This window comes from Perissodus microlepis, chromosome 15 (genome assembly GCF_051167445.1).
Source record: "Perissodus microlepis isolate ML-2025 ecotype Zambia chromosome 15, ASM5116744v1, whole genome shotgun sequence".
NCBI classification, from domain to species: domain Eukaryota; kingdom Metazoa; phylum Chordata; class Actinopteri; order Cichliformes; family Cichlidae; genus Perissodus; species Perissodus microlepis.
The window spans coordinates 22,935,537-22,953,214 of record NC_140475.1 but is presented as its reverse complement, the minus strand read 5'-3'; positions in this window follow the sequence as shown (position 1 = coordinate 22,953,214).

Below are 17,678 nucleotides of genomic sequence, written 5' to 3'. Positions count from 1 at the left end.
TCGAAGTGAACGGGCAGAACAGGTGGTGGTTAACAGGTCAGAAAGGTAAGGAGGAGCGAGGTTATGAATGGCCTTGAAGGTGAGCAGAACAAGTTTGAATATTATCCGGAATTTTACAGGGAGCCAGTGAAGTTCCTGAAGAACAGGGGTGATGTGCTGGTAGGAGGGGGTTCTGGTGATAATGCGAGCAGCAGAGTTCTGAACCAGTTGAAGCTTATGGAGGGGTTTTTGGGGGAGACCATGCAGAAGAGAATTGCAGTAGTCAATACGGGAGGTAACAAGACTGTGGACAAGAATGGACGTAGACTGGGCGGAAAGAGAAGGAAGCAATCTGTTAATGTTACGTAGATGGAAGTAGGCAGAACGGGTGAGATTATTGATGTGAGATTTATAGGAAAGTGAACTGTCTAGGATGACACCGAGGCTCTTAACCTGAGGAGAAGGGAAAACTGGAGTTATCGATGGTGGTAATTAAATGGGGAAAAAATGATAGGTGAACAGATTCCTTGATAACAAAAGAGAAAAGACAAACGTTGATGGGATGCTGTCATGCTTTATCAGAATAAGTCCATCTGTTTTCCTCCAACTTTTTAAATTCAGGGTTGCAGCAGTGGTGGGGGTGTTGGAGCCTATCCTACGTGTTACACAGTCCACCCTGGACTTTCACACCTACACTCAGATCACCAAACAAGCATGTCTGGATTGTTTGGGGAAGCTGGAGAGAACCCATTCATACACAGGGAGATCATACAAGCTCCTCACAGAAAGACCTCAGCCAACCGGCAGGTTCAAGCTCAAGAGCTTCTTCCTATGAAAAGATAAAAAAGATGCTAGCAATATCCCGTTAGCACTGCCTGAGTTTTTAATTCAAGTAACCGCTGTACCACTAGGCTCACCATGGTGGTAGGTCCTAGATTTAAATCTCCCTGCTGGCTGGTGTCTTTCTAGAAACTTATGTTCTCCATGTGCTTGTATATACTTCAGCTTCTTCCCACAGTCCAAAGACATGCATAGGTTAGGTTAACTGGCAATTCTAATTCAAAATTGGCTGTACATGTGAATGGTTTTCTGTCTACAGACTGGTGATCTGTCCAGACTGTACCCTGCCACTTTCTCTATGACAGCTGGGATACAGTGTTTTCCTGTTTTGTTTTGTTTTATGGCGGGGCCACTGTGTTATACTGAAGTCTTTAAAACATAATGAGACCTGATGTGAGTAGAGGCACATTCATTCACATCATTTTATCCAAACTGAGCAACAAAGTCACCACAGTTAAAATGAGCCACACCAATAGTGACTCGTTTAAACTGACTTTAAGTAGAAATATGTTTTAATTAAAGACATCTGATGTCTTTAATTACTGCCTATAATGTAACTGTGTCCAGGAAAATATTGGCATTAGCAAACAAGTGTCCGGAGACAGAGGCAAAGTTTTAATTGTAAGTACTTAAAAAGGCAGCAAGCCTGGTTAAGAAAAAAGGAGTAAAATAATGAATCAACAAATACATCCATAAAACATGGGGTTAGCTACAGTGGTAACCATTGCACAGCCCTACTGTAGCATTTTCTTAGGTGGAAATGAAAACAAAAAATGAAGTTTCTTTTTCTCATTTAATTTCTCATTGTATTTGTTCAAAAGTAAATGTTAAGCTTTGTAAACCTTTGACGACTTCACATGCTCCTGATCAAAGGCAAACCATCACAGCTCGTTGGCGTGTTCATCATCATCTTTAACCTCTTGCTTGAATGTCGCTCCCAAAAGAACAAATGTTTTCCAGACACGTATAAGACTGATAATTATACAAAGTTGTCTTTCTAATGATCTTTGTGAAGTTATTGTCTGTTAGCGATAGCTTTGATAGTTTGTTTTTCCTGTCTGAAGAACCTAATCTAAGCTTTACAGGTGACTCGGGTAAAAAAAAAACGTGCCAGTGCTGCTGATGTCAGCCTCCATCTTTCCATCTTTAGTATGTTGGCGCTGCACATATGGTCATGGCAGCTTATTGTGGCGAACAGAGCCGAGGCTGATGGCTTTACAGAAGCTTTGCGCTCCCTGGCAGAAAATGACTCTCAGGCTTTTGAACATTAAGACTCGATTTGGAAGTCTGACACAGCAGCTGGTCGCCGTAACGAGCCATCTCACCCACGATCACTTCTCAGGGTTTCTGACTTAAAGGGATTTCTCCCCCAGATTCCCATTTGGAAGGCAGACAGCTGCATTGTGCTGCTGAATGCAGAATGAGACGACAGGAAACCTCAGAATGATGACAAGATCTTTTTTTCCCTTTCAAATGAGAAAAGATTCATTATAAAACTGCAAGAGAGGAACTAAAGGTCAGCCGTGGTGTGTTTGGGCCGCTTTTCTATTGAATTTGAGCATTCAAAGTCCTTTTTTACTGCTAGCCTCATTTACTCATACATGTACTTTTGACTAAACACGCTTGCTATGTTGGATCGATGCACTGATGGATGCATCACGGGCAACTTGGGATTCAGTATCTTGCCCAAGGATACTTCAACCTGCAGAATGGAGGAGCTGGGGATCAAATCACCAACCTTCCAATCAGTAGACAACTCAATCTACTTCTTGAGCCACATGTCATCCCTTGGAGCCCTCCAAGTTTCCCTGAAGTTTTCCCACCAAGGCCAGTGTCCTAACATATAATTCCCTAGTGACCTGATTTTGCATTACAACTTCAGATTATCTTCCATTTCTCTGAAATTTAACCTGGAAGTTTTTGCAAAATCTCAACAACACACCAAACAAACGGCACCAAAAACATTCTCCCAACTTTGGTTGACTTCAGTGGAGCAATAAATTTGGTAAACTCTACAAGCAGCTTTACTGGCTGGGAGAATTTTGCATTTTTCACTTTTGTTGTACACATTTAGTGAAATCAGGACCTGAGCAAAACTGCATACCTCCATCAGGACAGCAATCACATACTAAGGCTAATACTTTCTACCACCAGAGTCCTTGTGTGCTTCCTAACATGGATTATTTTCACTGTTTTAAAGTGAAAACCCTAAAATGCGTCATCTCATTAAAGCTTACAGAGGTTCCTTCATTAAGCTGAAGGAGTCCAGCACGTGTGGATGAACTTGTACCATCAGAAGCTTAAACAGCGAGCTGGGCTGAATGTAAAGCCTGAAGCTTGTCCACATATGGACCTCTTGTCACACATCTCTTTGTATCTCATGATTGGTAGCTAGAGGATGCTCCAACCCCCAACAAATGCTCCATTTCTGTCCATTCATTCTTTCTGTCACATCCATCCTCTTTATCCAAAGATGTCAAAACACGAAACAGTTTCTGCTCAGCAGTTCTTATTAATGTCTAATTTAAAAAACATCGAGCAGCATGTCTCCTGTAATGTCAGGGTAAAAACAAAAACAACTAAACAGAACTGCAGTGTTGATTTCTGCAGAAACACAGCTGTCCACTGGTGTTTCTGCACTTTGGCCAGCAGATGGTGCCCCTGCGCTGCTCCTTATTCCACTGTGCTCCAAAAATAAAGAAGTGAAAAAAACCATTCTGAGTCTTAAACATTCATAAAAGAAGCTGATAGCATAACAGGAAACTATAATAAAGAGAATAAATAATTAATGCACCTGAATATGTCTCAATTTAGAAATAGAGAGGAGAAAATAAAATAAGTACTTCTTTATTTCCACCTGTCCTTTTTAAATTACATGTATATTGTATAATATTTAATGTAATTCAAGCAATTTGATGACATTGACCATAAAAACAAGAATTCTTGTAAACGCTACAGAAATATAAGTTAAGACTCCTCTGTCCCCACAATTTAAATAAAACTATAACCAGCTGAGTCTCCCTGATGACTGATTTTTAATATGCTCAACAACACCAGCTAAATCTAAGTTAAGTGTTACGATGTCAGTTCAGCAGCAACAACAAAACTCTTTTTTTCCAGATCGTCATGTGGCTGCTCATGAACTCAGGGTTATTTAGTAAAACCATGTGCATGCTGATGTAAAATTCAAGTAAAGAATTAGTTCTGCTCCTTAACCACGTGTGTCTATGTCAGTCTTGCTAGACCTGTTTTTACAGGCCTCAGCATAATAAATCAGATAAATCAGCGTTTGTGTAGACAGTTTACCTCTAACACACAATCTGACCTTTTGCAATCAAACTGGCTCTACATAAAAATAAAAGCTGCCTTTACAGCTCCGTCATGTTGAGATTTGTATTACAGAAACATATTTTACTGCAGTTACATGCCTCTTCATAGTGTACTCTGTTCATGTGAATGCGTGTGTGTGAGAATGCAAACGTGATCATCATTATGACACAGAATATGTTATTTAAAAGCTGAAATCACACATGGACTGCTCATTCTGTCACCTGAGATGCCTTCAGCATCAGCTTACACCTGTCTGTTCAGTATGGCTTTACATGCCGAGCACTGCTTTACAGACCGCAGCTTAAACTGAGCTGTCCATATTTTATTATCAGACCAGATTTGGCCTGCCTTACTTTGGATAAATGGGGTTTGCACCGTCACGAAAACAAATCTCTATAATTTAAATCATTAAACCTTTGGGTAAAGACTTGGTCTAAGATTCAGGGAGTTTTAGACTGGAAGGGTTAGGCAGCAGTGTTTCTCAAACTTTCTCCATCATGCTCCACGCCACACTATGAACATTGCAATTTCTATCAATCACAACCGAAAGGATCCAAGTTGATATAACAGAAACTCCAAATGTCCCTGAAATGAAATAAAGTGAACGTATCTGAGTCACATTTGAGCTCTGTTAGCTCTGAATGAGTTCCAGCAGCAGCAGATAAACAGACTGTTTGTTGTGGCTCAACGAGCCACCGCTCATCTGGACATTCACTCCTCTTCCTCTTCTTCTCTCAAATTGAACTTGAACTAACTGAGGAGAGTTTGATATATTTATTTTGTTTGCTGCATTGCAAGATAACCAAAACAGGCTGATAATATTAGCCCCTGCTCTCCCACAACCAACCTTACAGTTAGCAAAGCATCATCTGGAGTCTTATAGATGTGTAATCTGCTTAAATTATTGACATCTTTTGGGATATTCTGCAGCCACAGCTGCTTCCTGTCATTTAAAGCCACAGCTGGAAGGAATCTTCCCTCCATGATCCTCAGAAGATTTTAAGATTTTCCAGGTTAAACCTGAGGAGATGCAGAACAAGCTTTTTATTTCCATGATCATCCTGTGAGCTTAAACGCAAAGACGTCTTTTTTCTCTTTAGGTTTTGCCTTGAAGAACCCACATGCAAAATCGCCACCAGAGTCCATTTAGAAGACGGTTGTTTTTGGTTTATCTTAGCAAAAGTAGCTCATTTATAGAAACAGTGCAACAGAGTCCGTCAGATTTATCAGCTACACAAAACTTATATTCTTGAATGTCAATCAAATATTATTTTTCCTGTTCTTTAAGGACACAAACAAATGGGTTTCTTTAATATTTAACCCCAGAGGACGCAGCTTTATCCTCTGTGCTTTGGCATTCTTTGTTCAAGGCTTTTCATAGCTTGCTCAGCGTTTGCGGCCTCCTTAACAAAGAGCCACTAATGTGCTGATAGCACAGAGCACCAGATGTGTTTATCACTCCACTGTGTACTTTACTTTGAATGACCTGCTCGTGGGTTTTAAGTGGAGGTCAGGAACAAGGCAGCAGGGAGTTTAGAGCAAGATAGATCTTTGTATGCAAAACGAGCTCTTTATTTGTGGCTGTTGGAAATTTAAGCTCTTTTTTTGCTCCGAGTCCCGTTTAGGGAAAAAAAAATCCACTTTATTAGTTTTGTTCTCCAAATTAAAATGCATTGAAGCATTTTTTGATCTGAGAGCTCTGTGTAGATAAATCTACAGCGGTAACCTAAAACTTTGTGGCTCTTGACCTTTAGAGGACTTTCGTCTTCACTGGAAGAACAAGCTGTCTAATGTCAAAGCTTCAATGACCTTAAAGAAAAAGCTGCATAAACTTTATAAATGTGTGGTCTCTGTCTGGTCTCTGACAGGCAACCTAGTCTCCACGAAAATACAACAAACCTGCCTGATTTCCTTTTTATTTGATATGCGAGACTTATGCGAGACCCTGATATAAAATAATGATCATCTGCTGACTGATAGCCATGTACACAAAGTGAAGGGAGAGTAGTCCCAATTTAGAGGTGGGATGTGTCCACCATTCACACCTGAGATTCATTTCATTTTTACTTTCTTGTTTGTTTTGAAAAACATGATGTTGTAGGGTGAAATCATAGACTGTAATTAAAAGATGGACATAGCCACCGTGCCATGCTCCTTTTGGTTAGTAAAGTTAGCATAGCCTCAAACTGAGCACTTTTACAACCATCTTGGTGTTCGAAGTAACACATGATGAATGGCGAGGTGTGGACTGTGACCACATGGATCAGTTTACTCCAGGTAATCCATCTTTCCGGGTTTTTTTTCATGTTCATAATCTACAAAATTAACTTTTATCCAATAAGGCCCAAAAGTAGAGGCCACAGAGCAAAGTAGCAAAGGCCTTTTTTCCTTTAGGCTCGTCGACAACTCACCCCCTGCTGTTCAATGCAAAGAATGCAGGTATAAGACATGTTAATATGGATTTTACTATATACTGAAATAAAATGGTGATTTGAGGACTTAAACAATGTACTTTCTATGTAACCCTGAATTATTAGATAAATTGAATACAAATAGGTTAAGTATGATTTAAATTGGTGGCTGTGGTGTTAAAATGTGTTTGTGGGAGCAAGAGCTGTGGAGAAAAGATCTGCCAGAAAAATAGTTACTGGTTATAGTACAGGTCTTTGTTTGTATGGATTACCTTTGACTCCACCCTGTGTGTAATTCTTTTACCAAGATATTAAACTTTTCTTTTAGTGATTTTCTGTAAAATCAGGTTCCTGAAAAAGAGATTTTCAAACTTTAGAAGTTGTCTATGTGGTTAAATAAAAGCTATCTAGTAAAAGTTCTGAAATGCTGTGAAACTTTAATCTGGGAGCCTTCGCCACTGATTTGTTGCTCCTCCATGCTCAGACTTCGGTATGATCCTTTGCCAGCTATGTTCAGCTCCTCGTGTACCTGGCGGTCTCTAGAGGAAAAGGCACAGCTAAAATAATCTTTAGACATAATCCTTAAAAACTGTTGACTGTGAGCGAGCAAAGCATTCACATTTTTACTTTGAAATGATTCAAAACTAGAAACAAAGGGCTGAAAACAGAGTTGGACTCTCACTGCTGCCCAATATTTGTGCACCTTGTGTATCGAGAAAGCTTTAATAATCTCCAATAAAACATTTCAGGGAGCGTTTGGTGATGGGTGGCCCGCCCCTTTGGCTTAAAGCAATTAATTCAGCTTTCTGACATCAAACTCTGGGCTCAGCGTGACAGCTTGGAGCTCAAATAAAAAAATAAAAAAGCCAAGTTCTCCTGGGAACAGAGTAAAGATGGCAGGCTCTTTTCTCCACTGTTTGCTCAGTGGCTCTGAGAGCAATCTTCCCCCCAGCCTGAATGAAATGCGAGGGCACAAACAATGTGCCGGAGTAGAGAAAGGGCCGGCGGGGAATGAACAGTTTGGAGTATTTGCTTAGTGGAGGAGCCGCCACAAAGGCAGAGCCACAGCGTTCCCATGAATCAAGGCGCCGTCTCAGGCGCCTTTTTGTTGCGGCGGGTCTCCGTCGCCAGCTATTAAACAGCACTACATATAACTGGTTTCATGTCACTTAAAGCCTTTTCTCAGTGAAACTGTACCATCAGGTGACCTGCTCTTGCTTACTTTATCAGGCTGGTCGGCATCCAGGCGGTTGGCTGAGCTCTGCTCTGCACGTGGCTCCGCAGTTCAGCTCTAAATATTCGTCTCTCATCGAGTGTTTTCGCACTTCAAAGTTGTGAGAATGAAGATGACGTTTAGACCAATAACTCTGACGTTTAGCCATAGTTGACCGTTGCCCTGCCAATTTCCATCCCCAACCCAAACGCCCAGACTCGGAGCTCTCTGGGTGGCCGTGCTGGAGGTCTGAAAGGCACCCAGATTGACGCTTAAGCTCTTTTTCGCCTTAAGAAAGCGTCATTGTAGATCTCCATGAATGGCAAACTGCTGTTTATCTAAGATGGACCCTTTTTTTCAAAGACGTTCCACCAACGCAAGACCACAAATTCACAGTTCTCATCAGAGCAGGCGACTATTTTCATACTGAGATCAAAGATGAGAAATGGCCCTTTAAAGCAGCACTTGGCAAAACTTTACGGACAGCATCCAGCAGTCTGACCTGAGTGTCTGGCTTCAGGAGAGCTTGGGCAGCTGAAACTAACTCAAGGCCAGTTCATATGTGAACATATCCCCCGAGTTTATTTAAATCTGATCAATAAATCTGATTTCTCCTTCCCCTTTGAGTCATTCTGCAGAGCTGAAACAAACAAAATGTAATAAAGACAAATTTTTGATAAATCTGATTTCAATTGTTCCTAAACATTGGAAACAAGCTTAACAAATCGATGCAAATAAACTACAGTCCATCTCTGTAACTCTGCCATATAAACTTCTCAAAGAGGGAAGAATGCCTTCATGAACCTCATGATTAACATTAAAAAATATTTTTTTTATATTTTAGTATATTTCAATTTTTAAATATACTCTCTTAGCCATCTATAGCTGGTGACTGACTACAGGAGACGGTGGGTGTCTCTCATTCCTGTTATCATCTCGTACTCTGACTGTCATGGGAGGTTTTGGTAAAGCAGATCACCTGAACATTTAAGCCTTTAAAGACTGGCCTACATGTTCGCACACCTTCCACCTCCTTCAGACTTCTTTGCTATTGTTTACAACATTTGGATGGTGGCAGGTGGACTCCTAAGTTTGCACCCACAGACACAGATTCCTGCTAATTAGTCCAAAGTAACAGTCTAATAAAACATCAAAGCTGAACCAAAAACTTTTTGATATTCATTACTGCACCACACGCACATTATCTGTCACGTAATTATGTTAAAATGTTCCAATAGGCACTCGAAGAAATATACTCCAGTGTTGATGTCTATCAATCCAAGCAGCCATGATCCCAAAATTTTAAGCCTGTTGGGCTGAAAAAGAAGCTGCCCATGGAGACCCAGAAATATGCTACATTTTGTTTTTGTTTCGTTTTTATAGCAGGCTGTAAACATGTTTATTTGACATTTTGACACAGGCGTCTGTGGGGAATGACTCGCAAGTCACTGTTGGAGCCAGCGTAAAGTGGACATTGGAGGAACTGCACTACACCCCTGATTCTAGTACTGAACTGAAGTCATTTGCACATTTAGAAACAGATGTTTCAGAGGCTGAAACAATAGATGATAGTTCAAAATAAAACACATAAAATAAATAAGCCAAGTAAAAAAATATTCAAAAATAAAATAACAAAGTCTGTTTTAAACTGCAAAGAAGAAAAGTGGGTTTTCTGTTGTTGAAGCGTGTGCAGGAAGCATAAATTGGCCTGCAGCTCTCTGTGTTTTCACGCAGCATTTGGAGCATTTCCTGTAACGTCTTTCACTCTTGTATGTGATTTGTCCTGGAAGGCCACCGCATACATCGCATCAGATCACAGTCAACATGACAGCTTTGGGCTTTTGACCCCTGAAGCCAACGTGAGACCCTGCAGATCCTCGTCGCCTATGTTGAGCCGCTGAGCAAAGCAGAGCAAAGATCACGATTAACCGTCTTAAAAACCTGCTGCCTTTTGTAGACGGACGCAGCCTCGGGTGATCCGTCTGTTGCCGTGCTCTCTGCTGAGGCGAGAGGAACCCGCCGAGCAAATACAGGTGGCTGGAAGTCAGGGACGGTGGACAAAATTGAGATCTGTCTTTTCTTGTTGAAAAGTGTCCTTTGTTTCTTCAAGTCCTTTATTTGACACTTCACTCCTGCACTCCTGGTTTTATTCGCACATTTGGTGTGTGGCACCCATTTAAATGTTTTTCAAAAACTCAGCTTCCACGCTGTGCTCCCTTTTCAAACCTCAAAGCTTGGTCCACCTTTTATATACAGTCTTTTTGCGCTCTTGTTCACTTGTGGTCCGACAAGTAATGTGATATCGCCATCTTAGTGTTGTTCCATCAGGGCAACTAACTGTGATGTGATGTCACAGACTCATGCTCTGCAGCTGGACTTTCGGTTTAGTTTTACACCTTTAGCTTTCGTTGTTTTTCTTTCCATTTGCCAGTTAAATCTCATTTTTCTTTCGCACTTTAGTCCACCCCTGCATACTTCTGGTCTGCACCACCACTTGTGACAGGTTGTCAGAAAGGTTTGGCTTTCTGGCAGAAACATTTTCAATCAGAAAAGCTTTCAGAAGTCAGGTGTGCTGAAATAATCAGTACAAGGAGCAGATTATGGTGGATAAATAGCTCCATTTCACACGGAAGACTGAGGTTTGTGTCCTGTGTAAAGCCAGAAGTCAGTGCTTATTATTTCTAGACTTGGTTTACTTATATAATTATTTTAATATGTAATATTTTCAGTTGCAGTTTGGTTTGATTTGTAATGGATGTTACACAAAAATATTGTAAAGGTTAAAGTCTCAAATGCTTGGGGAAGATTATGCTAAACACAGTGCATCTGCTGCATTGCCTATTTTGCCTCAATCTCCACATTTTACCGGTTTTATATCAGATTGTGCATTAAGTCAGGCATTTTCACTGTTTTAATTGATATCTAACAACAACTGACACCACACAACCTCACACTGACCGCCAGCAGCATAGCATCATGTCCCTCCACCTCACATGCTCAGACACCCTTAATAAACCAAATAAATCTGTCCCCGAACTTTTAGAAGAGACGTGTCTGCTGGTCTTCACCCCGTCTGTAGTGTTTTTCTCCTGAGTGTGTTTTGGAAGCCGGTCGCAGGCCCGATAAAGCTGAGCGCAAATATGAGGAAGATGTGGAGGTTTGCTCAGTGTACACATGCTCAGACAACAGCAGAAGAGGCTCGGCCGAGAAGCAGCGGTCCGAGGAGGCAAAGGAGACAAAGAGATGAAACCAGGCTCTGAATTTGGGCAAATGAACCCAAACTCAGAAACAAAGAAGCAGCACACGAGTCTTTAAATTTCCCTCCAGATCGCCATCAACGCTGAAAACTGTCAGGATGTAGAGGAATGACTTCTGCAGGAGTGCTTTTGTAGGACTGTAAAAAGAAGATAAATGGATTTAAAGGGACCAAAAAAACAAACAAACAAATATTAAACAATTTTGTTCTGAAACAAGGTGTTCTTAAATGAAGTTAAGGGGTTGTTCACAAGAGCTAATCCCTTTTAGTGGATTAACAGCCTTAAAGTGCTGCAAACGGACTCCACACACTCTAAGAAATCAGATACTGTATATAAAAGATGCACATAGCCACTGTGACCACTGATTTGTGGATGTTTTGGTCATTACCCTTTTTTTTTCTTTTTTCTGAGCCAGAGGTGGAGTGCTAAATACTTAAAAGGTCTGTACCTCACAGAAAGCCATAAATTAATACAGTACTGTGCAAAAGTGCTGAGCCACCCTTCACATCTTTACATTTTAGAGGAAAAATGGGAAATATGGGCAGCGATTCATTGAAACATTGCGTTTTTCTCTCCAGGTATGCTTTTACTGCATTGGCAGTGTGTTTGGGATGGTTGTCATGCTGAAAAATGCAACTGTTGCCAATCACATGTTTTCCAGGTAGTATTGCACATAACTGCTCATTTCTGTGTTCATAATTCCAGAAGTTTTGACTAGATCTTCCACACTGCCGACTGAAATACAGCTCAAATCGTCGCAGAGCCTCTACTGTTTTTTTCCAGATGACTGCAGACTCTCACTGTTGGATCTCTTTCCTGACCTCCTCCTTTTCCTGTGGGTACAAAAATATATTTTTTATTCTGTCAAACTGAGTCAGCTTTGAGATTTCTCATTATGTTATCTCAGTTATGTGTCTGAAGATGCATTTTAAATTATTTAATATTCTTTGTTAAGTTTTCTGCTATGTGTTGACACAAGACTGGTTGGTCCAGTGAGTTTGGTGCCTTTGTTACGCTTGAATGATTCACAGGTCAGTGTTAAGGTGCTTAACAAACAAAAGCATTGATCTGAAAGGTACAAGGACTAGAATGAAAATGAGTGAAGAAGCAGCCTGACAGAGAAAATCTTTCACTGACCTTCAGAAAACCTGAAGAACTCTTCCTCCAAACCGCTTTTACAAAATTACAAGAAAGATTGGCTCCTCGGAAACTAAATATAAAGAAATAGGGGCTGGCTCAAGACATTGCTGTTATTTCATTAATTCATGGAGGTAAGGTCTAACAGATACTGGCAGGTGACAGGCAGCTGTCACCTGTCCGTCAATGTGAACACAATCCCTCCCAGCAAATACTGTCCCATAGATTTGTTTGTCAAAAGCAGAAGCTTAAAATATTTGAAAATAAAGGTCAAATGAGCTAAGTAAATGCTACTAAACTTTCATATTTTATTCATTAAATATTTGCTGTTTTTTGTAAATGAGTGTAATATTTGGTACCAAAAAAGCCCCAGCATTTATGTCTTGGAGCATTTGCTCAGGACTGTAGGAATAATTGTGCATACAGAGCTTACGTTAGGACATCCCTTATATGTATGCATGTGTGTGTATGGGTGGTAAACGCTCCTTGTCCAAACACAGCATCGCTGGCTAAGCTCTGACCTCGAGGCGCTCGGCATGCAGCCTTCCCATTATTCCTGGTCAGAAAGAGGTCATTATTATTCATAACGCGCTGATTGCTTTTCTTAAGCAAACAGAGATGCTCAGCAAGGCGGCGAGTCTGATGAAGCCCCTCATCACATCCCATAACACCTCATCACACCTCAGCAGCAGCCTTTGTTTATGAGAAGTGACCATTGTTTTCCGTTTAAATTTCCAGTGACGCTGAATTTCCATGTGGATCTGCATGTTTTTCCTTTACCTTTTCTGCCATCAGGGAAAAAACAACCTTTGACATCTGCAGACTAAATCTGACCCTAAGCTTTCGATACAACTTTTCATTGTGGAATTATTGTGATTACATGTCAAGAAAAGACTTCCAGTCAACAGTTTATTCAGCATCCAGTTGTTTTCTGGGTTGTTATTTGGTGAGTTTGAGAATAAGATTGTGGTTTTGGTTTCAAACACATCAAAGTGGACATATTCTGCTCATTTGCACCTTTAAAACCTGGACTCTGAATCATGCAAAGCTGCCCCTGTAAAGCTCAAAATAATCCTTCGTATCTTATACTTGGCCTTGGTGCTGCCCCTTAGTTGATCCTGTCTCTTTTAGCTCCTCCCCTTTTGAACTAATTTTGATCTGATTGGCTGCCCCTCACTAACAGCGCTGTTAAAAATCAGGTGGGCGGGACTTTTGTGCTCACAGTTGTGTATCTGAGCTGATCATATGCTGATATCGTTCAAGCCAAGAATACAAAACAGATATTGATTACTGCAGTTATTTATAGATTATTGATTAATTTATGGATTAATAAAGAGAATCCCAGTCTGGATGTTTACATGTTTACTGGATTAATTCATCTCCCTCATCCATAGTCTTAATTAAAGAGTTTGTGTTCTTCATGTTAATTTATTGGTGGTTTTGGGGAGGGTATTTTTTATGGCGAAGCTTTGCACACACCTTAAAAATGTTACACCTAAACACTGTTTTTCTTTGTGCTTCACTGATGATGCTTTAAAGATTCATATTAAAGTTTTACGACCAGATACTGAAGCTGAAACTGTGTCACCAGAAATGTAAATGTTTCATTCTTTTCTTCTGACACCTCCACCTTCAGACACAGCCTGTTGTGTCCCTCTTCCAGCACACAACCTGTGTTTTACAATCAGAGTCAATATGATTGGCCCAGAGGTGCGGCAAGCTATTTTTTTTTAAAGACTAACCTATATTGCTCAGGTCAGCTTTGTTTGATTTCGCAACAACTAAACTCTTACAGCAGGTAGAGGCAGGCACCAGTCACACCGGCGCACAATTAAACAAACACACTGATTTCCGTGTCAAATATTCAATGCACACGGATGGAGTCTTGACCTTGTTTGAAGCTGTAAGTCATGCAAAATGGCCTGCTTTAGTCTTTGAAGATATTGTTTACTCATGGCTTTGTGCACAGAGTGAAGCTGCAGGATTTTAAACTGTAAATGAACCACATTCATACGGAGCTTTTAAAGAGCTTTCAGTCACAGATTCAATCAGTTTTTAAAAATACTTGGAGCTGTTTTCAGACTTCTTTTTTTTTTTTTTTTGCCACAGTCCATTTCTAATCATTGCCAATAAGAAAAGGATCCAAATTAATTTTTTTAATAAAATAAAAAAATGCATTACACAAAAAGCAAAGTTTGTTATATTTCTGTTCATTAATTACATTTATTAGCCACAGCTTCACTCCACATGTTTCCCCTGGATGTCTGCAGTGGCTCGATGCCCACCAGAGACGCAGCTCTCGGAAACAGATAGCCTATAATTTGAAAAGACTATAGGTGACTACAAAAGGAAGCTTTGGTACAGAAGGACAAGTGGTACAAATGTGCTTTGGGGGTTTCGTCCAAAATGAAAGCCACAACAGTTCTAGTTAATCTATTAGACAGAAGACTGAGTTCCTCTTGTGTACATTCTTATTTTTGAAGTATTCGGCTGGTAAAATAAACCTTGGAGGACACCACCATGGGCTCTTTATCCAAACTATCTATAAAAACAATTGAAAAGACCACTAAAACTGATGAACTGACTCATCCTGATGCTTGTAGTAACTCATAAATGATATAAAGCATACATCACACCCCGCACACCACAGCGTCTTTATTTGGAGATGGCGAAGCATCGTTCTGCATATATTTTCATATTAATGAGGGAAAACTGATCTCCTTCCCTTTGCAAGCTAAGTTCAAATTGATATGAGTATAAAGTACACAGAGACAAAATGCTGACATTAAAAAAAATAAAAAGGATAATTAATGTGCTGACTGGAAGAAAATTGATTATTTTTTTTCTAAAAGGAACTCGATAGCTAAAGAAGAAAATGTACACAGTCTACAGGGTTGGGTTTGTTTGTTTGTTTTGTTGTTTGTTCGTGGAGATGATCCATTTACACTGTGGAGCGTCCTTCTGCATCAGCTGAAATATTACTGAAGCTCTGTTACTGTCAGCAAACTGGTTCTTTTGTGGCTTTTGGAGTGTTTGGACAGTAAAATCAGACCATAGAGACATAGAGGAATATTTTCCATATTTTTATAACATTTAATAAACTGATTAAAATGATTGATCAAGAAAATAATCAGCACTGTTTTCTTGTTTGTGTTCTATTTTTTGGCTGGAGTTCTGGAACCTGGCAGCTTTAAATTTCATAAACTCGGGTGATTTATTAATTACCAAAACAGCTGCAGCCTGGTTTCCAGTGAGTCTGTACAATATGTGACCAATGATACCGCAATAATATTCATTTTTAATGGATTTTATTATGTTGTTTGTGCTATGTACAGAAGATAAACAATTAAAAACGAAAAGAAAATGTCAAATAGAAGATTTAGATCTCAGTGGAGATGCAGGGAACACCTAGAAAATGTAAAAAAAAAAAAAAAAAGAAGAAGAAGCTGAGTTTTTATAAGCACAACAACAGTAAACAATAACAACAACAACGTCTCCAATATGTGAAGGTCTTTTCCTTATACAGGGGTTTTCCCAAAAAACATCTCAAACCAGGTTTATTAGTAGAACATTTTTTAAGTAAGTAAAAATGATTTATTTTTCTAATCTTGTTAGTTTGCTTACTAATTTTAGGAAGAAGTCACCTGACCTTTTTTGTTGTCAGTCGGCCTCAATTTGCATTACACCCCCAAACCCTAATCCTAAACCTCGGGGTTATTGTATAGTTTTTTTATTAGAGTCAGATCTTTTATTCCTTGATTGCCAAAACCTTGTGGAATAATTTTAAACATTAAACACTCTGATGTGTAATTTAGGGTTAGGATAATTGAGACATCACAGGGTTAAATTCCAGGAGTTTATACATGAAAACAAATGACATCATCAGGGTGAGCGGGTGTGATGTGCACATTAAAACAGATTATTACCCAAACAAAAGACGAAACATCATCCTGATATTAAAGAGCTGAATTGGCTCTTTACACGCTGCCTCTCACATCAGGAGCGAAGCAAACATGACAGAGGACCGCAGAGTGAAGCGTGAATATGGGTGTTGGCTCAGCAGGAACAATAGGAAACAAGATTATTAAGAGACAGTAGAGGAGCCTCCCTCCCTCCGCACACCATACAAACAAGCTGAAAATGTGCAAAGTGATGCGTAAAAATTCACCAGAATGCAGAAAATGAAAAACCCTCACTGAATGTCGTCACTCCTACTCTGCCATATGTTTTTCACATCAGTGCTTAACCTGTTGTAGTTTTTTAAATTTCATGTATAAATATGTGCGTTCAATTTATTTAAAGCATTCGGCTTATTTGAGCCAGAATGTCTTTGTGCTGAATAACTGTTTTCTTGACTGTGACCATGTGACCCGTGAAGCCTGTTATCTGCAGTTCAACATCACTTCTGTGTGACATTAATGTGCTTTAAGAGGAGAGCTTGTCACCTTTTCATGGGCTATTGTTCCAGTTGTTATCTGCTTTTATGTTATCTGTTACCCTGCGGGTGTCAATCAAGCCATTTAGTGCTAATGCTGCCTCAGAGTTTACTCACAGTCTTTATCTCAGTAACACGTTTTGCACCTTTAAGGATACTGCAGCTCAGCTCACCCTCTGTGGTATTCCTGTTAGGCAGAAGATATTTGTATCCTTTATAATTTAGTGTCTTGATATACAAAAACTGACATAAAAAAGTTGCATTAATTTAATAAACACCTCAAAAGTATTTATTGATTTACTTCTAAAAGCAGACTTTAATAGACTTATTTTTATGCAATGTTATTTTTTAATGTTTCTTTGATCACTTTAACTTTTAAAAAATTATTTATGCATCAGTGTTTAAATCTACTGTACTTTTTTGCATTAAATTAAACATTTTATCTTATTCTGTTTCATTTTTAGGCTAATGTGTAGTTTTCTGTTTGAGTTTAATATTCTGCTTGTGCTTGTCTGTAAAGCGTGTTTAATTATATAGGTTATTTGGAGATGGGCTGGCATTTGTGCAGATTTTTTTCTAGTATTATTGATTCCTTAATGCTTTATATGCCTCACATCTGAACCTGAAGCTTCCTTAGAGAAACCAAACATAACCTCAGACGCATGTGTTTGTATTGTAGGAAGAAGCCGAAGAACACAGAGAAGAAGAAGAAAGGGAGAACAAAGACCCGAGGAAGATTTGACGGTGTAGAATTGATATTTCACCTAATTTGGTTTTGTATTTGGCCAAACACAGGCTACATCCTGACATTCCACCTTAAAAATTAAGAAAAAATGTACAAATATGCATATTTTACTGCTTGGGAAAGTTTGTGCATCATTTTAGCCCTCAAAAAGGTGCACATAATCACCTTGAGGTCCAATAAGCTAACCGAAAACAATTATTAAAGTCATTTCGGTCACACTACAGTTTTATATCAGTAAATACATAATAATTGTATTTTACCAAAAAGCACAACAACCTGAATTCTTTCTCTTCTTTAACTCTGGAGCTACAAAAGGACAAATCATTCCCAC